General features: G+C 51.0%; 1 pseudogene across 1 annotated transcript in view; it reads right to left on the bottom strand.

The window, feature by feature from the left end:
• LOC147620348 (uncharacterized) overlaps window positions 1–21,265 on the bottom strand; it is an 87,954-nt pseudogene that overhangs the window by 3,786 nt on the left and 62,903 nt on the right. The window contains exons 2-5 of the transcript XR_015261778.1: window positions 6,498–6,621; window positions 5,952–6,142; window positions 5,732–5,827; window positions 5,463–5,569 (exon numbers count right to left, since the gene is read on the bottom strand). The product of XR_015261778.1 is annotated as an uncharacterized LOC147620348 (transcript). The remainder of the gene's footprint in view (window positions 1–5,462; window positions 5,570–5,731; window positions 5,828–5,951; window positions 6,143–6,497; window positions 6,622–21,265) is intronic.

Genomic DNA, 21,265 nt, shown 5'->3' with positions numbered 1-21,265 from the left:
CTCCTCCTGCCCCCGCTCCGGTTTCGGCAGCGGCTCCCTCTCCACCTCCCTCGCCTCCCCCTCCTCCCCCTCCGCCCGCCTCACCTTCCCGGGAGACCCTGGCAGTTCCCTGGCGCTCACCTGCAGTCCGGAGAGCGCTGAGCACTGACCTCGCTCGAGCATCACAGAGGAGACCTATGCCGATTAGGGCCTCACGGATTTCATCTATCCGCAGTCGGCTGAGTCGCCTTGGCATTAGACAGCGCTCGGAGGCCTTTGATTATACCTTCACACGGCTTTTTGGAGCAAAGGGCCCCCATGAGCCAGCACCCATTCGAGTTCATGTAGTGATACCTCCGGCCCGCGGGGAGGAGGCACTAGACTCAGCGGTGGCCTTCTCGTTCCCTCTATGTGGACCTTGTGATCGGGAGTGGACTCTTGAGCTCGCTCTCAGCACTTTGAAGACTCAAGCAGTTGAGTTTTCTCACCACATGAGCGATCTGGAGGTGACAGATGTGATAGGCCGACTTTGGGAGTTGGCTCATTTTTTCTTGGATCCCGGGAGTGTGGATACCTCAGGGATTCGGCATTTGGTCGTGCGCATAGTGGCAGACTTGGCACGCGACCCTGGATATGTGAGTATACACGAGGTTTCTCTGTCAGAGCAGGAGGCAGTCGCCATGGGCCACAGCCACTGGCGCCTGATCCGGGATTCTTGTAGTACACCGGGTGGGCAGATTCGCAGCCGTTCGGATGGGGACTACTCTCCATCCAAGCCGCTTGCGAAGGCCCGCCGTACGGCTGAGACAGCATCCACCTCAGCAGGGCATCCATGAGGATCATCTCATGGAATGTACAGGGCCTTGGCGGAGCACACTTTATACGCTATCGAGGTTGCTTGAGGCAGGAGCTTCAGAGATGCCTGGTTGGTGGCAGCATTGACATTTTGATGATGCAGGAGCACCACTTGGGTGAGAGCAGGATCCGGAGATATGGTTCGGTGTTGCCTGGTAGATGGGACACTTTTTGGTCTGCAGGGTTTGGTCCTTTGGGTGGACAGGGAGGAGTATGCATGGTTATTGCAGATGCATGGCGGCAGGCCATTGTGGATCGAGGGATCATTGTGCCTGGTAGAGCACAGTATGTCATTCTGAGGATGCATGATGAGCTATTGGGTGTGCTCAACATCTATGCGCCCAATCATGCTAGTGCCAGAGCAGAGTTCTGGACTCAGGTTACAGATGCATTGCCAAGGCCGCACATTGGTGTGTTGGGGGAGACTTCAACATGCTTGAGGACCCGGCAGATAGGGTGGGAGGCAGTCATGTTACAGTGCACGGCACGGAGCTTGCAGCTTGGGACCGGTTTTGCATGTCACTGAGGATCACTGATGCATGGCAGCATGGGGCTTTCTCCCGGTCTCAGGACAGTCTTAGTTTCTCTCGGTCGGATCGCCGGCAGGGAGGGACTAATCTATCATGGATTGATCGCTTTTATGTGGGCGACTGGTTAGGGGAGCGAGGGGGCTCCGTCGGCATTCTCGCTGGCACCTCATTTTCAGATCATGCGCCAGTTATATTGACATTGGAGGAGGGGACACGGGAGCCCAGCTTGCAGTTGAGGATCCCAGAGAGGGTACTTGCAGATCCCAGTCTCGCTGAGGACATTGAGAGGATCTGGCATGATAGTCAGTGCTCTGACCAGGATGCAGCGGGCCAGTGTGCCCAGGGACTCATTGATCTTAGCTCTTTTCTACACGTTGCAGCTTTGACACGACTGGGAGAGATTTGCGAGCGGGAGCAACGGCTGAGACGCAGCCTTGCTTCGCTACAGCGCCTTCAGGAGCAGCAGCCTGCATGTGAGTGGGTGGCGTCCCAGCTGAGCCAGGCACGCCAGGAGGTTAGAGAAGTAGAGGAGCAGAGACATGAGTTTTACTATCATCGTCAGGCCTCTCAATGGACGCAGCTTGGTGATAGAGTGACTAGGGAGTTTTTTGAGATCACTGGACCCCGTCATGCGCGAGCAGGAGTCCGCCAGCTTGGTAGACCGGATGGATCGGTAGCTACTGAGCTCGGGGAGATCAGAGCCATTGCCACTGCATTTTATAGTGACCTGCTTTCAGCGGAGCCTGCCACTGAGGATCGAGATGTTTGCAGACAGACTGTGTGGGCCCATGTGCAGAGGAGGGTCACAGACCATATGCGTACAGTTCTAGGTGCGCCTCTGTCAGAGATTGAGCTTGCCGAGGCCTTGAGGGTCCTGCCGCGACATAGTTGCCCAGGGGAGGACGGACTGACGCCGGCCTTTTTTATGCGCTATTGGGACCTTTTGGGGCCAGGCCTCCGCAGGGGCTTTCAGCATGTTTTGGACACTGGGGTGATGCCGCAGAGCTTTTCAGAGGGCTTGATCTATCTTATCCCCAAGGGGGAGGGGGTATCAGATGACATTCGGCATTGGAGGCCTATTACGATCCTCAATACTGTCTACAAGGTCTTAGCAAAGGCCTTGAGTTTGAGGATCCAGCCCTTCCTGGGGGAGTTGATTCATGCTACTCAGACAGGATTTGTCAAGGAGCGCAGTATCCTTGACAACATCTTTACTTTCTGGGAGGCGACGGCCCGAGCTAGATTTCTTGGAGAGGACTTGGTCGTGATGCTTCTCGATTTTGAGAAGGCATACGATAGAGTTGATTGGGGATTCTTAGAGGGCACTATGCTTCGCCTGGGCTTTGAGCCAGGATGGATCAGAGGGGTGGCAGCTCTGTATTCCACAGCTCGCAGCCAGGTGCTGATTGCAGGAGGACGGGGGCCGAGTTTTGAGCTGACCAGATCAGTCCGTCAGGGGTGTCCTCTCGCCCCTTTCCTTTTTCTCTTCTTTGCGGAGGCTATGAGTATGTATTTGACGGCAGAGGAGGTTGGTTTGAGAGGACTTCAGCTCCCAGTCCGGGGGGAGGATTTGCTTGATGCTGAGTTTGCAGACGACACGGGCTTATTTTTGCATGGCCAAGAGGCCAATCTTATTCGGGCTGAGCAGTCGCTCCAGGTTTTTAGTGCAGCTTCGGGAGCATTGATCAATTGGCGCAAGACAGTGGCCTTTTGGATCAATAGTGCTCCCACTCCGGCATGGAGCCCGGACCCCGGTTTTAGATGGATTCCTCTAGGCACAGCAGTGCGGTATTTGGGATGCCAGATTGGCCTCGATTTGTCACCTGAGCAGCAGATTGCCCCGCTTCTTCTGAGCATTCGGAAGAAGCTATTGTATTGGAGTACAGCTGGGAGGGTGGTGGTGGCAAATCAGGTGCTGTTAGCGACCATGTGGTACATTACGTCTTGCTGGATTTTCTCGAGCTCTTGCATCAGCCAGGTACAGAGGCTGATCAGGAACTTTCTGTGGTCTGGGCGGGACGGTCAGCCAGCTCGGGCAAAGGTTGCATGGGCAGTTATTACACTTCCGCTGGCTCAGGGCGGTTTGGGCATTATAGATCCAGTCGATCAGAGTAGAGCCTTATTGGGGAAGCTTATTGTTCGGGGGTTGCTTCCAGGCGCTGAGCCTTGGAAAGAGCTCCTCTTGCAGCGACTGCAGGCTCGGGCGCCCCCTGCAGGGGGTACTTGGGCACCAGAGATTCGCTGGATCTTCATAGAGATGAGGAGGACAGGCCTCAGTAGAGGATGGGAGGACAGATTTGCTTTGAGTATCCTGAGAGCTTGGGAGCTGCTGAGACCGGGGCTCTCTCAGCGGCCTCCTTCTTGTGTTGAGGAGCGGGCCAGGCAGCCGCTCATCTGGAGCCCAGCGGTTCGTACGGAGCAGGGTCATATGCTGGGTTCTCGGCCTCGTCTAGCCTGGGGACCTTTAGCGGCAGGCCCAGCTCGTAGTTTTGGAGACTGGCAGGCTTTCTGCAGTCTACCAGAGGAGATCCAGGTGGAGAGGCTGAGTCACTTCAGAGGGGGGTTGATTATGAGGGATGATATACAGGAGGCACTCACAGAGGAGTGGTTCACACCTCTCGAGCCAGTGGCCCCACGGTGGATGGGAGCCTTTACACAGTTGGAGATCCTGATTGCTGTCAGAGCTAGCACTGAGGATGGCAGATGCCTCTACTATGAGATTCAGGATGAGGGCAGACTCCAGAGAGTGGAGGTGGAGTCGCCTTTGGTTGCAGAGTGCACCTTTCAGAGGATTCGGGTAGTGGCTGCCGCTTCTCGGAAGTGGCATATTGACCCCGACCCTTCTGATGTGCTCCCGGATTGGCACATATGGGCATATGCAACGCGCCCCTTGGCCCGGCTACAGTGGGACCCCGGGGAGTACGAGTGGCATGATCTTTATGCATCCCTTGAGGCCACAGAGATCACCTTTTTCCAGTATACTGTTCGGCTGGGACGGCATATTTTGACGGCGAGGAGGACGGTTTCTCCAGCGGCAGCGGGGCATTGGCGATTGCAGGGACTCTCACAGGAGTTCCTGGAGGATTTCTGGGCTCGGCTCTGGGCTAGTCGGCAGGCCCGCAGGATCTCGGCTTTTCAGTGGCTGGTCGCCCACAGGGGCTCAGCAGTTGGCACTTGGCTTGTTTACAGCGGTCTTCCGGCGGCCTGCGTCTGATGCGGCCACCCTATGGAGACACAGAGACATTGCCTTTGGGACTGCCCTCAGGCACAGCAGATTTGGCTGCGGATGCTGCGTATTCTGGCCCCCCTCTCTCCAGAGGGTGTGTTTACGTGGGGTGCCGCTGCTTGGTCGACTTCGTCAGGGCCTGCTATGGGCTATGAGATGGAGCAGGGCAGTCGGGCCATCAGATTTATTAGGGGCCAGCCTCGCCTGGTTCCGGCACCGGATTTCTCGTCCGCCAGCTGGACACAGGAGAGGGATTTACGATGGGAGCTCCTCAGCAGCCTCACCATCTAGTTCACCTGGAGGGCCCGGTGCTTTACGGCCTTTGAGGGGAGATTGGAGCCACCAGCAGAGACTGTACGGGGGATTTGGCAGGAGTTGGTCCACACCCTGCGAGGACAGTACGACCGCATGCGGGGAGACTCGATGAGGCGATCTTACGGCGCCAGGCCTTTCACACCACTTGGCGCTGTGGCCCGTTCTACACCTTACACACGGGATCCCCCCGTTGGCACTACAGGCCACCTGTTTGGCTCTTTCCCCCCCCTATTGTATGATCTAGCCGCTCAGTTCTTTATACTGATGCTTGTATTTTGCAGCACCTAGGGAGAGTCTCCCGGGCTGCCATTATGTATTCGCTGCTCTTCTCTCTCTTAGGAGCAGGAGAGATCCTTTGTAGCCCTACGGGCGTTTTTATATAACTAATGAAAGGATCTTTTCCCGGGGGGGGGAAAAAAAAAAGTTTGTTATCAGGTGGAAATCCCTGCAGTAACATACCCTGTGCCTATTAAAAAAAATTTGTCAGTGTTTCCTGATTATGCAGATTGGCTCAAACATCTAAACATAAAAGATAGATGCCCTGGAGCATTTTCCACAATTTACAGACCTTTTTCATGGCATTGTTTTCAAGGCTTTGGAGTGAGCTTTGCACAGATTTCACTGCTTGAGATGCAGCATGGGCCTCTTCAAATGCTGCATTTACCTACATCAACGTTCACCCTGTTTTAGCAAATCTTTATGCAATCCTATTTAAAGAAATGCGAATAGATTTGCATAGTGCCAGCAGGGGAGAGGTTGCACACAGTATAAATCTTAAAATTTTCAAAGATTGATCTGCTCACAAAGGAAAACATCAGTGAATTACCTTTTCAAGCAGAGCATTTTACAGACTTTGAAATGAGTTCTGCATGGCATCCACTGCTTGAGCAGCAGCACGCACCCCTTCAACAGAAAGCTTAACCTGCGCCATCCAAATCAAGCATTGTTAAATCTTGGGGAGAAAAAAGAACATAAGTCTTGCAATTACAGCTACTACGCAGCACCATCCCACCACGAATCCCCATAGGGTTGCATCTTTTTCTTACCTCATTTCGCATACGTTCGCCTTCTTTCTTGTCAGACTTCTGTTTATTTTCCAGAGCTCCTAAGCGCTGCAGAACCTTGGTAAGCTGATCCTTAAAAACAGCAGAATCCTTCTCCAACGTGGATCGAAGTTTTCTTTCCTCTTCAGCTTTCTTTTTTTCTCCTTCTGCCCATTGCCTCTCTTGCTCACATTCTGTGAGTGAAAAGCCATTGTGTCTTAGTATCTTGAAAGAAAAAAGAAACACACAGAGAGGCTTGCATTCTCGATCCAACATGATGGCCTTCACTCCACAAGAGGTGTAGCTAATTGTGTACTAAAGATTACTGTTAACAGTGTCCACCTTAGTAATGGCATCTTTATACATACTACAACATGCTGAGAGGCTATGGTTACTAAATTACTGTTTATAGTGTCAAACTTAGTAAAGATTACTGTTTAGACTCCACCTTAGTAATGGCATCTTTATACATCCTACAACATGCTGAGAGACTAGGGTTACTAGATAAGGAAAGATATCACCATGCCCCCAAGGCAAAAAAGCCCCTACCTTGGCGTAGACTGTCATTGACTTTGAGGACTTTCTCTGTGGCATCCAGCTTCTCCTGGAGTATAGAAATTGCTTGCCGCAACTTCTTCCTCCCAGCTTCACTTTTCTCCAACTTTTCAGCCAGCTGACCAAAAACCAACCAAGTAGCAAGTCAAATGCCAGAAGTTTCTACTACACTATATGGGCCTTGGACAAACAAAAAGCTTTATTACTTGACACTTTTTTTCGTTCGTGTGTTCATGCATGCTTGTGTCTAAAGTAAAACCAAACCAAGACTCATCAATCAACACATGCATACATGGACTTGAGAGGCCTGTAGTCGGCACTCCAAAATATTTCGCTTTGTTTCTACAACATGAACAATTCATTAGACTCAAGACTTACAAACTGTCACATGCACCCACTGCAGTGGTGCCATGTGGATCCATTACGCTAAAAAGTGCACACTAAGGAACATTTTGAAGGAGCACCGAGCATGCGGTGAGCCCTTGTCCAGGGACAGGTAGTCCCAAATCGTCATCCCACTTGAATCTTTGCTTCTAAGAGATGTGAGTCTTGACATGTGCTCTAAAGCACCTTCCATGCTTGCCATGAAGAAAAATGCAGACCTACCTAGATTCAAGCTTAAGCATGCAACCCTATGCGAGACTCACAACCGACTCTCTGCACACAACAAACCCTCACATGTGATCGAAAACTGCCTGCAACAACCAACACACATCTAGCTGCAGGCTAGGTGACCTAGTGTAACACGCTAAGCGGAAGCATGACTAAATTAACACTAATTGAACACTCTTTAGATGCTAATTAATGCTAATCAATTAATACTGCAAATAGACCAGAGCGATGGAGATAGACAGAGTACACAAACTTGAGAATGAGAATCAGTGGAGGTGATGGAGTCAATCATCCACATATATCCATCTACAATAATAATATGACAGGACAAGGCGATAGCTAGAGTGTCCATACACACTGAAGATCCAAGGGGAAAAACCACATGGGAAAAAGTGCCCTTGGTTAGGTCCTGTTCACACGTAGCACTCCCATAAGTGTGCATTTGCCTTCAAATCCCCCCTGTAGTGTAAGTGTGAACCTGTACAAGCTAGCTGATCGCTCTTTGTATGTGAGCAAGCCTAAAGCTTTTCGGAAAGCTTCAAACTTCTCTCTAGGAAAAACCTTTGTAAATAGATCTACAACATTATCTTCTATAGGACAGTAAGATAAACTGATCTCCCTTGCATGTAATCTCTCTCTCACAAAATGAATGGATGTCAATGCGCTTGGCACGTGCATGAAATACGGGATTTCTTGTGTAACATGCGGAAGCTTATAAACAAGATTATACTTCAGATAATGAATATTCAGCACCTTGGTTCCTCATGATTGCACAACGTAACGGAAGTAGAAGTGCAAGAGAGCGGGGGAGAAAGAAAGAAAGAAAGAAAGATATATTAAGTGTCTACTAAAGACCCAATGGGCCTATGAGACCAAAGTGATACAATAATGTCCATGGCATCTCTCATCATGGAATGGAAAATAAAACAAAAAGAAAACATAAACATAGCTATCTCACTGGGGTGATACAAAACTGTCCATGGAAACTCATCATGGAATACTAAGAACATAAAAACATGGGAGCAACATCAGCTCCGAGTAGATGGTATACCACTCTCCAAAATGTCAAGCATGGGGCTGACGAGTTGTTGGGTGTTGGACTCACACACTCACACACACAAACCTGCACAATAGGGTTAGGTGCAGGGTAGAGAAGCTCACACACAGAAATGAGAGAGAAATGAAATGAAATGTTATATTAACGTCTTCAAAAGGCCATAATGACCTATGAGACCAAAAGTTACATCATGGTGGATCTGATACAATGTCTGGATAAAAAAACCCAAAAAATGAAAAATAAAGATGATACTACTGGCACCTAGAAAATGAAACTGGAACTTGAATATAGCGAGGGGGGGGGTACGCTATGGAGGTGAGTGGAATATACTGAGAGGATACAATATCATGTGGGACGGAGGGGTACACTATGGAGGTGCCTCCATCTCATAATATGTGCCGCATCGGACACTGGCGGATCTCCTCAATATCCTCTGTGGTCAGCACCCTGACTGGGTGTCCCGCATGCCTCGCAAGAATAATCCGAATCTGCCGCTGCAACCTCCGTCTATGCTGGGAGAGAGAGAGAGAGAGAGAGAGAGAGAGAGAGAGAGAGAGCCAAAAGTGTGGTATCCACAAAAGCAAGTCAACCCTTGCATGTGTGCCACATCCATATAATATAGAAGTACAAAATATATTATGTGTCCTTTCACACTTGATGTCCAAGGGGAAAAACCACATGGAAAAAAGTGCCCTTGGTTAAGCCCTGTTCACACATAGCACTACCATAAGTGAGAATATGCCTACAAATCCTCCCTGTAGTGAAAGTGTGAACCTGTACTACAAGGTAGCAGATCACTCTCTGAATGAGAGTAAGCCCAAAGCTTTGCGAAAAGCTTCAAACTTTTCTCGAGGTAAAGCCTTTGTGAATAGATCTGCAACATTATCCTGTGTAGGGCAATAAGATAAACTGATCTCCCCTGCATGTAGCCTCTCTCTGACATAGTGATAATGAATCTCTATGTGCTTGGTGCGTGCATGAAATACTAGATTTCCTGCCACGGCCATAGCACTCTGGCTATCAGTGAGAATGGTGGTGGGTGTCTGCTGACACTCACGAAGATCAGCCAATAGTCTCCTCAACCATACACAATCTACTGTAGCTGTGAAGACTGCCCTGTACTCAGCCTCACAAGTAGATGTAGCAACAGTGGGTTGCTTTTTACTCAACCAAGATATGCATAAACTGCCAAGAAAAAAACAATTCCCACTGGTGGATTGCCTGGTATCATAATCACCAACCCAATCTGAATCACTGTATGCATAAAGCTGCAAGCTGCCCCCCCTGGGATAGAACAAACCAAGATCCAGGGTATCCTTAAGATAACGAAAAATGCGTTTGACTGCTTGCCAATGCTTTGTGCCTGGGCTGTGCATGAATTTGCTCAACACAGACACCCCAAAAGATATGTCTGGCCTCGTGTTACACAAGTAAATCAGGCATCCTACTGCCTAGTTGTAAATGCCGGCCTCAAAAGGCTCTCCAATAACATGCATAGTAAGCCGTACACCTGGTTCTACCGGAGTAGAAATGGGCTTACATTCATCCATGTGAAAGCTTTTTAGCAAACTTTTTATGTACTTAGTTTGCTGCATAACAATGCCATCATCTGTATGCCGAGATAGTAGTGTAAAGGCCCCAAATCTGACATATCAAATTCAGCTTTCAAATCTGAAATTTGTGCTTTGCTTGTACCTGTAATGAGCATGTCATCTACATACAAGATGACTATGAGAATATCGGCATCGGTTTTCTTCACATACAATGTGCTTTCAGCTGGACTATTCTCATATCCTTGGCTGGTTAGATGAGCATGTATCTTATCATACCAAGCTCTTGGAGCTTGCTTTAATCCATACAATGCTTTGTGCAACCTGCATACTTTATGTTCCTCACCAGGAACTACAAAACCAATGGGCTGATTTACATATACATCCTCCTGTAAATCCCCATTTAAGAATGCAGTTTTGATATCCAATTGATGCGCTTTCCATCCTTTATGGGCAGCCAATGCAATCACTGATCTTATTGTGGTCATTCTCGAAGTAGAGCAAAAGTCTCTTCCACAAGTCTTGCTTTGTACCTGTCAATAGTACCATCAGACTTTCTTTTGACTTTGTACACCCACTTTGTTCCAATTACATGCTTGCCTTTAGGCAATTCCACAAGATCCCATGTATTGTTCTTCATGATAGAAGAAATTTCAGCTTGCATAGCTTGCAACCAATGCTCATTCTCATGTGCTTCTTCATAAGAAGAAGGCTCTTCTGAATCAAAGAGACCACCCATTGCGAATGCAGACTCCCCACGATGTACATTCAAAGCATGGCTGGAACTAGCCCTTGTTCTACCTGTGAGTGGAGCTCCAAGTTTGCTTTCTTGCAAAGTTTTCAGCAACCATCTTGGCACTGACTTGGCTGTGTCTATGGTTGTTTGCTCTTCCCTGACAAGATCTTCCACTTCTTCCATAGAAGGGGGCTGAATGGCTGGCTGGTCCACATGTTCTACATGTGGATTTTCTTGTGTAGGGGCTGGCTGATCTGAATCCCCCCTAATTGCAATGGGTAAAAGTCCATCAAACATGTCCTGTATGCCTGTATCATTGCTTTTATACAAGCTGTACATGGGCTGTTCTGAATTGTCAGCAAATACCACATCTCTACTGACAAAAATCCTTCGTGTAGTTGGATTATAAAGACGGTATCCTTTGCTCTCATTGTTGTAGCCCACAAAAATGCATTTAATTGCTTTGTCATCTAGCTTTGTTCGGAGTTGTTTTGGCACATGTGCATATGCCAAACACCCAAATGTACGCATATAATCCACTGTTGGCTTTCGGCTATACCAAGCCTCAAATGGTGTTATGGTTTTCAAAGCTTTTGTTGGGGACACCGGTTCAACACATGAGCTGCACACATTATAGCTTCCATCCAAAATTGTGAGGCAAACTTTTGTGCTTTTTTTCACCATGCATCTTGCCATCTCCATGAGAGATCTATTTTTCCTTTCAGCTACACCATTCTGCTGCGGCGTATAAGGCGCAGTACATTGGTGTTTGATGCCCTTTTGAAGCATATAATCCTTGAATGCATTTGACATGTATTCTCCACCTCTATCTGAGCGGAGTGTTTGGACTTTACATCCACACATATTTTCAACCATTGCTACAAAGTGTCGAAAGCATGTAAACACATCTGCTTTCGCTTTCAAAGGGTAAGCCCAAGCAAACCAGGAGTAGTCATCAATGAATGTGAGATGCCCCCCTATGGATGGTGTCCGCATTGGACCACATACATCACTATGTATGAGCTGTAATTTACTTTCAGCTCTAACAACTCCATCTTTGGGGAATGGTTTCTGTTGCATCTTTCCCAAAATACACCCCTCACATACATGTCTTGGTGGAGACTCGAGGCGGCATATTATCAACCATATGATGCTTCTGCAAAAGCATCAAACTCTGAAAATTTACATGCCCAAAACGAGCATGCCATAGCTCTGCATCATGCATAGCAGGAGTGTGGGCAGCCACTGTATTTGCATCATAAGTGCGCTTGTCATAGCTGTCCAGCTTATACAAGCCTTTGTATCGTGTTCCAGAAGTGACTATTTCATAACCCTTTGATGGGTCTTTTACCAAACACTTCCCATCTTCAAATTCAACCTTTAAACCTTGGTCGTTTATGGCTGAGACGGAGAGCAGATTTTTCTTTATCCCTGGAACATACAATACATTTTTCATACATATATTGGCACCATTGGCTGCAATAAGTATGACATTACCAATTCCCTTTGCTCGATATATATGTTTTGCTCTTGTTGTTTGCTCTTCCTGCAAGAGTAAACCCACGAGCTCTCTTCAAAAGTGACGGGATCACCACCTCCTCTCATCGAGAGGTTGAGAGAGAGGTGAAAGCCCAAGTAGGAAGGCGGTAAAGAATGAAGAGTGTTGGTGACCATCTGTCTGTCTGGGATAACCTCATCAATGTTGAGCAATTGTTCCTGCAAATCTTTCACTTTGGTGAGATGATCTGCCATGGAGTCACCCTCATCCATAGAAAGAAGATCCAATTGCCTCTTCAAGTAGGCAACTCTTGCCTCGTTGCAACTAATTTATATAATACATCGAACACGGTGGCCTGCCTACGAACCTCGCCTCCTTGCGCCCCCAGCTCCCGCCTTTCCTTCGCTCCCTCTCCTTCTTGTGCAGCTGCGCTAGCCCCTCCCTCCTCCTCACTGCGCCATCCCCACCACCTTCTCTCAGCCTGCGCATGCCTTCCCCACCCCCTCGCTGCCTGTCGCCTGCCCCTCCCTCTCCCCCAGCCCTTCCCTCCCCCTCTCTCCGCCTGCTATACTGAAGTGTGTGCAAGCCCTTCTCCTCCCCCGCCTCAGCTCCCCCCTCCCCCCCCCCCCACTCCGCCCCCGCTATCCTCTCTCCTTCCGCCTCGCCGTTTCCTCGTAGGGCTGTGTCCCTCCCGTTGGTGACCCCGGTCTCTGGCCTTTTCCCTATGGAGGACTCCATGGAAGCCGCTCCGACTACCCCTGCCGACTCCGGTCTCCGTCTGGAGTTCACAGATGCAGATCATCAGTTGTTTGTTTCCACAGTATCCGCTCTTGAGGCCTCCTCCTTGGTCTGCAAGATAGTGGGTAGCCGTCCGATGCGGAGAGAGCTTCGCGACCTTCTGCAAGGCAGCCTCGTTGGCGTGCCTGCCAAGATCGTCAGCGTCGATTTTTTGGGACGTGGCTACTACCAGGTGGATTTCGAGTCCCCCCAGGCAGCTCAGACGGTGCTGGCTCGGAGCCCCATTGCCCTCCGCTCATCCCGGGCGTTCCTGGCGTGATGGACTCACGGTTTCGACCCCGCTTCTGACCCGCTAGCAGGCGCGACAGGTTTCCCCATCACTATCTGCTTTCCTGGACTGTGCAGGGAGTACTTGCCCCTCTTGTCATCCATTGGCAAGGCGTTCCGGGCAGGTGGTGGAGACGCCTCAGACAGCGGCTTCAGTGATAGCTCGGGCAGCAGGACTCCCGGCCATTCGTGTTGTGGTCCCGAAGACGATCCTCCTCCCTTGTCTTTCTGGAGGACATCTGATACAGCGCGTGGAGTATTCGGGCCTCCCCGGCTAGTGCTACATCTGTCAGGAGATGGGCCACCTCGCACGCGCCTGTCCCCGCAAGGGGGTTCATCCTTCACGTTCTGCCACCTCTGGACCCCCTTCAGGAGGCCCGAGGGGTGGCCATCCACCTCAGAGACCGGACATCCCTGGCTCGTCTCAGCAGGCGCCATCATCTGACGAGCAGGCCCCCCCGGCGGAGGATGCCGCGCAGACCCAGGAGGCTGGCGGATGGCAGGAGGTTCGCCGGCGAAAACGCCCGGCCCGCAGGGACCGTCGCAGACGCCAGCAGGCAGCACAGGCTGGCGGACAGGAGACTCCGGCTGGCGTCCAGGCACCTACCCGCACTTATGCTCCAGTCAGGGATAGGCGGCCAGCAGGTCTCACCCCGATGGACGAGGATTCAGTCTCAGTGCCTGTTGAGGCTGCTGGTGGAGCCCCCCATGTGGAGACCCCGCTCCCGCCTCCCCCTGCGGGGGGCCCCGCCCCCTCCATGGAGCAGATTCCTGAGGATCCCGGGCCGCGCTCTGCGACCCCCGGCCCCTCTTCCCCTCACTCGGAGAGCACTCCTTCCACCCCCCTCTCCCCCCCCCCAGCCCCCCCCTCCCGCCTCCCCCGGCGGCCCCCCCTGACACCTCTCCTCTGGCAGATGCCTCTCCATCCTCTCCTCGCTCTCCCCCCTCCTCTCCGCGAGCCACCATCCCTCCCTCGGCCTCTCCAGGATACTCCTCCAGACCACCCACTGCCCCGGGGCAGCGCAGCTGGGTAGGCCAGAGTTCAGTTCAGCGGCTGTTCCACCGCCACTCCGGGCCGGTGGAGATGGCGATCCTAGCTTCGCCCGCCACAGAGTTCTCTCCAGCCTCCCCTGGGGGACCCCCACGAGTGATGGGGCTCCCAGTGGATTACGGTTTCTTCAGGTGTCTCCAGCTGGATGCTGGCCCGTTCGAGACACTGGTCGCGCCCTTGCGAGTATGCGTGGTGTGCCATCCATCTCGTTCTCCTTCAGTGGTGAGCAGCATGGTGGCCTTCTCCTTTCCTCTCAGTGTTGCCCCAGACACAGCATGGGATTGCAACTCTGTAGAGGAAGTTTTGCGTGATCAGATACTGGAGTTTTCTCGCCACTTCAGTGACTTGGGGCTCACGGACCTTGCAGACCCGATTACACTCAGCCCGCATGAGCTTGTTTGGTACAGGAGATTGGCGGGCGGATCCGGTCCACACCTCAGTTGAGGCGGTGCTGCTGATTCTCCTCCACGCCGCCCCGAGGATGCAGCCTACCTTTAGATACATATATGCAGAGGATTGGTCACACGCCTATGCCCTGGACAGGGCGAAGGTGGAGTGGGGCTGGACACAGAGACAGGTCACCCTCTTTTTGGAGAGACTCCGCACCCGGACAGACAGTGACTATTCTCCCTCCAAGCCGGCGCCCAAGACTCACAGAGTGGAGGGCAGCTCATCCGGGCCGGCTGAGAGGGGTGAGGCAGTGGCGGCTGCTTCACTTGCCATAGCTCATCCATGAGGATCCTCTCATGGAACATCCAAGGTCTTGGTGGACCTCGCTGCTACATTGGTCGGGGCAGACTTCGCCAGGAGATCCAGAGGGCTCTCGTTGGAGGGCCCATAGATATCCTTTTCATCCAGGAGCACCACCTTTCTGCCGGGCGCACCCACACCTGCGGGAAGATCTTGCCAGGCAGGAGTCACACTTTTTGGTCACCGGCATATGGCTCCCAGGGGAACCAGGGTGGAGTATGCATCTCAGTCAGCGAGCAGCTTCTATCCGAGGTTGTGGATTCTGGCACTCTGGTTCAGGGTCGAGCGCAATGGATCATCCTTCGGGTTAGGGAAGACCGCATTGGCTTCCTCAATTTCTACGCCCCTAATGGGGCGACCGGGAGAGCTGAGTTCAGGAGCACCATTAGGCAGTCCCTCCCCATGGCAGACCATTGGTGCCTAGGGGGGGATTGCAACATGCTGGAGGATGCAAAGGACAGGATGGGGGGCAGCCAGGAGACCATTCATGGGCCGGAGCTCGCTGCCTGGGAGGAGCTAGTGCTGCAGGTGAGAGGCTAGGATCCGTGGACTCTCTCGGAGTTTGGCAGGATGCAGGGGAGTTTATCTTTCTCGCGCTCGGATAGACGGGCCACAGGAGCTAACCTTTCCCGCATCGACAGGTTTTACATTGATGAGTGGGCTTGCGATAGAGGTGGCACTGTGGGTATACTTGCAGGCTCTTCTTTTTCAGACCACTTTCCAGTGCTTCTCCAGATCGAGGACCCTACGAGAGGAGAGCGAGGCCAGAGCGTCCGGATTCCAGATTGTCTCATAGAGGAGCCCGAGATTGCGACCAGAGTTGAGCAGGTCTGGCGGGAGCTTCAGTTCAAGAGAGGATCGACAGCCAGCGATCTTGACAGGGGTTTGCAGGAGATCAGTAGGATGCTCAAACAGGCTGCCCTGGACCGTCTGGAGGCTTTCAGAGAGCAGGAGAGGAGCCTGCCGAGGAGTCTAGCTTCCCTTCAGAGACTTCAGGAGAGGGATCCTACGAGCCCTTGGATTTCAGAGCAGATGGAGTCAGCTCGCACAGAGATCAGATCCATCGAGGAGAGGAGGGTGGAGTTCCGATTCCATGCTCGGGCATCTTTTTGGACACAGGCTGGAGACAGAGTGACTCGGGATTTCTTTGAGGTGACAGGGCCTCGCTTCAGATGAGAGGGTCTCAGGCGTCTTCGGCAGGCTGATGGCCAGGTAGTGGTGGATCCCCCCAGGGTTCGGGCGATCGCCACAGATTTTTACAGGGATCTGCTCTCTGCTGAGCCAGCAGATGACAAGGTGAGAGAGGCTCGGGAGGCAGTCTGGAGCTTCACGAGACCGGTTGTGCCGGCCCATTTGCAGCACTCCCTTCTCTCCCCCTTCTAGGATGCGGAACTGGAGGCGGCTCTTCAGGCACTTCCTCGGGGCCTTGCTTTCACACTATGTACATATTGGATTGGTGTCCATGGCTTATGGAATGTGCCTCTATGCATGTGATTGACACGTGTCATGCTGTATAGTTGGATATGATATTCCGCTAGGACTTGACGTTATCATGCTCGGAATATCTGGAGGACTTGGCTTTCCGCTGGGACTTGTGCCTTTGTGTACATGCCCGGAAACGCCTGGAGGATTGGCTTTCCACTGGGTCTGTTATCGCATATACTTGCCTGGAAACGCTTGGTCTTATATGGTTTCATGAACGGAAATTGCTCATGCCAATGCTGCATTGCATAGCATCTTTATGTGCTTGCCTGCAAATGAAATTGCATGCTGTTTTCATGCCTGCATGACCTATGTATAGTTCCGGGCTAGGGGACGCTCGCCCGTGAACCGTGCGTGTGAAACTGTCTACTGACATGGTTGTGTGGCATGTGAACAGGTGGTAAGTATTACCCAATCTAGGCTCAAATAGCCTTTAGGACTTAGCCAATATTTATAAGTGAGTGCGTTCCCACTTCATTAAAGTTTGGGCGCCCAAAAGTCACTTATAAATTATGACCGCTTCCAAGTTCACACTCACTGAAGTCCCGAGGCGGACAAGACTCAATGTCCAGGACCTGATCCTCCCTTTTTACTCATAAATGGGCATCTCCCCATGTCTTCTCACCTGATTGGACCCCAATTCACTTACTTTTTAAGAGAAAATTCGTGTTTTCTCTTCATGAGGATTTTTGGAGGCTGAAAACTCTGTTTTTCCACCATTTCTCTCCATTTCCAAGCTCTCCATAGCCATACCCAACTTGCTAGGGTGTTTTCCAAGCTTCCAAGAGTGTTTCCAAGTGCTAATCACTCTCCTACTCACTCCCAATGTCTGAAATTAAGCAAAACAGCTCTCATTTTTGCTGTAATTTCTGGTCTTTTTGCTGAAAACCCTAATTTCAGCCTTCCTTTCTCAAATTGAACCATAGGGGAAGCTTTCCCAGGGTTCCCTTCATCCTCTTGAAGACTTTTGTCACGAAGGATTGCGGCAAATCGAAGATATCAACACTTCTAAAGCTTCCAACGCGAAGGCTTCCGCTTGCAACAACTTCTATGAAGACTGGTAAGCTAATTGGACAATATGTTGTCATTACTTATTCAGTAGAAGGGCAGGACTCCTTGTTTAGCCGCCCTGTGTAGTATTTCTCTTATCCTATGTGCTCTCGAAGATGTTGCTACCTTGCTTGGTAGAACATAGAGCCAATGGTAGAGAATATGGGCACTAAAGTCGGGCCGGGCATCAAGGCAGCTCCTTGGTGATCTACATCGACATACCATTGTTTTCTAAATGCTGAATTTCATATGCATTGGCATGGAGGATTTGGCAATGGATGCCCGTGAAGCTATGTATTGAATTTCTCCAATAGTAATACAATTTACTCAAGGGAGGGATCGGTCGTTCCGGCTCATTGTGTCTCTTGTCAATTCAACAATTTACTTCTTATATATGAGCAAGTGTCCTTCAAATCTTAGTGTATTTAAGTGTATTGATTAGCATTAGTGTTCAACCAAGTTACATTGGTATCAGAGCATACGGTTCTCTTTCACTTCTATCGTGAGAGACGATCACCGTGAACACTAGCTATCTCTATACTTAGAACATTATGGACAGCCATACAATGAATGTTGGAGATGCTAATACAAGAGGCAGGGACAATGAAATGCATGCCTCCACTGCTTTACAGGATGAGCAAACTCATGTGGTGCACAATAGGGAACATGAATATGTGGGACAGCCGTCCCGTGGCAAAGAGAAGATGCAAGAACAAGAGTCCATAGTCTTGAGGGTTGAACTTACTCGTACGCAGGCTCTTCTCCATGCGCAACAAGAAGAATTGAATCTCTATCGCCGCGAGGATCCATTGGTACATGATCGTTTGAAGGCCAAGAAAGCTGAATCTTATATGGATCATGCAATGGCAATGATTGCTCAAGAGTTGCACATGCAACCGAGGGATGCAGCACGTGCATACTTGGCTCGTACCGAGGATGCCTATGCAGAAAAGGCAACCATCCCACATGTCTTGGAATCCCCACTGGTGCCTGAACAAGAACTTATGTCTAAGAGGATAAATCTCCATGCTATGGGAGAGGAACAATCAGTGACTTCACGCCATGCAGAAATACCTTATGTAGCCCGTGAAGGATACAATGTTTATGGCAGTGGTCAAAATGTATGTCAAATGCCATTGCCGGCTGAAAATGTGCATGCACAACACATGCAACATGGGCTGCAATTTTCTGTTGGTGCAGGTATTCCGCGCATCTCTCATGCCACTCATGCCTTCGAGTGTGCTCGTGAGGGAGAAGCTATGACTGAAAATGTATCAATGCATGTTGAGGGGCCAGCCATGCCTCATGCTTACAGGGCACATGTATCCATGCCTTATGCATCACCTTTTGGTCCAAAAATGATGCCAGTTAGTTACAGGGGCTGTCCCAATGGATAAAACATGGGGGAAAACATGTTCGAGATGCACACACATGCATCAAAGTCTCATGACTTCAAAGCCGGAGATAAATCTGTGAAGTTTGACACATATCATGGGGAATATGATGCATCAAAGGCACTTGCTTTTATTGCCCAGTTTGATATTGCTTTCAGTGATGAGGATTTCACTCAGAAATCCATGATCCGGCATGTAAGCATGTTCATGAAAGGCACTGCTGCCCATTGGTGGCTCACGGAGAAGCTCTCACCGAATCCTGTTAGATCATGGAAAGAGTTCAAGGAGAGGTTCTATGCTCAATTCTTGCCTCCCAATGCATTGAATGAAATAACAATGAAGTGGGATTGGGTAAAGCAAAATGAGGGGGAATCGGTAAATGCATATGTACAAAAGTTTTGGAAAGTGCTCTTGGAGGTGTCTCCATTTATGCATCCCTGTGGTTCAGATCCTCATCAAGGGGTAGAGAGAGAGGCAAGTTCTCAAGCATCAAAGCACCAGGTCCCGACCGCGGACGACACAACTGCCGAAGAGTGGTAGGCGGCTGGCCCGCGCTTGGGGGCAGTTAGCCGACCACCAGGACTGAGCGTCGTCAACGTGCGCGCCAGAGTGGCAGAGCACAGGAGGATTCGGTTCCGTCAAAGAATCATTTTGAGCATTTATCACAGCACCCACCCGTTGGCGCAGGCCCCCTCCAGTCACTGAGCGGGCCCCTCCGATTTGGCAATCGATTCCCGTCGAGAGCCCTCCCCTGACCCTTAACGCCCAGTGAGGCCGGTAGACCCCACTGAGCCCTTGATGAGCCTCTCCCAACAGCCTTCTTCTCCCATGGATCCCTCCTCACAGCACCCCTCTCCGGCCTCTCCGCCCCCCCGCTCCCCTCTACCTCCTCCCCCTCCTCCATCCTCACCCCCATCTTTACCCGCAACAGTTTCTTCAGCCCTGTCCTCTGCATCAAAGCCCACCCTCCCCCCTCCCTCCACCTCTCCATAGCACTCCCATCGCCCCCCGGCAGCCCCTGACCCAGAGCGGAGGTAGCCGGCGAGTTCCGTTCGCCGCTTGATTCACCATTTCTTTGAGCCGGTTTAGATGACCTTCACCGCCTCCCCGGGGAGGGCTCTCCCGCCAGAGTCCTGTGGGCCCCCCAAGATCTTAGGGCGCCTGTGGATTATAGCTTCTTCTGTTGTCTTCTGGTGGAAGGGACATATATGTTTGAGGAGACAGTAGCACCTATTTGGATATGTGTGGTTTTTCACCACTCCATACCCTCTACGCCAAAGAATGGCGCGATGATCTTCTCTTTCCCTTTGAGTGCAGCCCCACGAACGGAGTGGGAGTCGGTGACTGCAGCCATCCAGGGTCAGGCAGTTGAGCTATCTCATCATCTTCACGATCTTCACATCACTGACGTACTCACCCATCTATGGCCATTGGCTAGGATGGAGCTTGGAGGCTTAGCCCACAGAGACCAGGACGGGGAGATGGTGGCCTCTAGCCTAGAGGTGCTGCTTTTTGTGTTCGTGCATACTTCTGTCATAGTACCTCTTCCCCCCTCTTACAAGTACCTCCGTTGTCATCGATGGAGTCTGGAGTACGCATACTCTCGCACTCGGACAGAGTGGCGTCACATGGAGGACAAGATCCGCGCCCACTTGGCGCACCTTCGCCCCAAGACGGATTGTGATTATTCCCGTCTAAACCCTCACCCAAGACTCTTCGAGTGGAGGGCAGTTCCGCTAGTTCCAGCTCACACAGAGATTGATATGCGGATAGTCTCGTGGAACATACAAGGTTTAGGGGGGCCTCAGTGCTGTCAGAGATGAGGCGTCCTCAGAGGAGAGCTTCAGAGAGCCATAGTGGGGGGACCTATCGACATTATTTTCCTTCAAGAGCATCACCTCTCAGAGGGGAGCACCCGCCGATGTGGGAAGATTTTACCAAGTAGGAGTCGACTTTCTGGTCTCCATCCTTTGGCCCTTCAAGGACGCAAGGAGAAGTTTGTATCTCTGTCAGTGAGCAGCTTTGCCGACAGTGACAGGCTCAAGAGTCATTGGCCCGGGCGAGCACACTGGGTTACCATTTTGATTGGAGAGGATAGCGTTGGCTTCCTCAATGTTTATGTCCCGAGCGCCGCTACAGGTAGAGCCCTCTTTTGGAGCACAGTTCGGCAAGCCCTTCCCCAGGCTGACTTTTGGTGCATGGATGGTGACTTCAACATGATAGAGGCAGCAGACGACAAACTTGGAGGAGGCACCGTCACAATCTCAGGAGCAAAGTACTTTGACTGGGAGGAGCTAATACTAGTACTTAAGGGACATGACCCTTGGCATCTTCCAGAGTTTGGGCGCAGCCCTGGTAAGCTTAGCTTCTCGAGATCAGATAGGAGGAGCATCGGCCCCAACCTCTCTAGACTTGACAAGTTTTACGTTGATGAGTGGGCTTGCAACCGTGGGGGCATGATTGGTATCTTGGCAGGCACTACTTTTTCAGATCAAGCCCCGGTTATTCTATCCCTAG

This window comes from Cibotium barometz, chromosome 32 (assembly GCF_041138505.1).
Source record: "Cibotium barometz isolate CiBa-2024 chromosome 32, ASM4113850v1, whole genome shotgun sequence".
Classification (NCBI taxonomy): domain Eukaryota; kingdom Viridiplantae; phylum Streptophyta; class Polypodiopsida; order Cyatheales; family Cibotiaceae; genus Cibotium; species Cibotium barometz.
The sequence above is the reverse complement of the archived record's forward strand: the minus strand, read 5'-3'. Positions and strand labels throughout refer to the sequence as shown.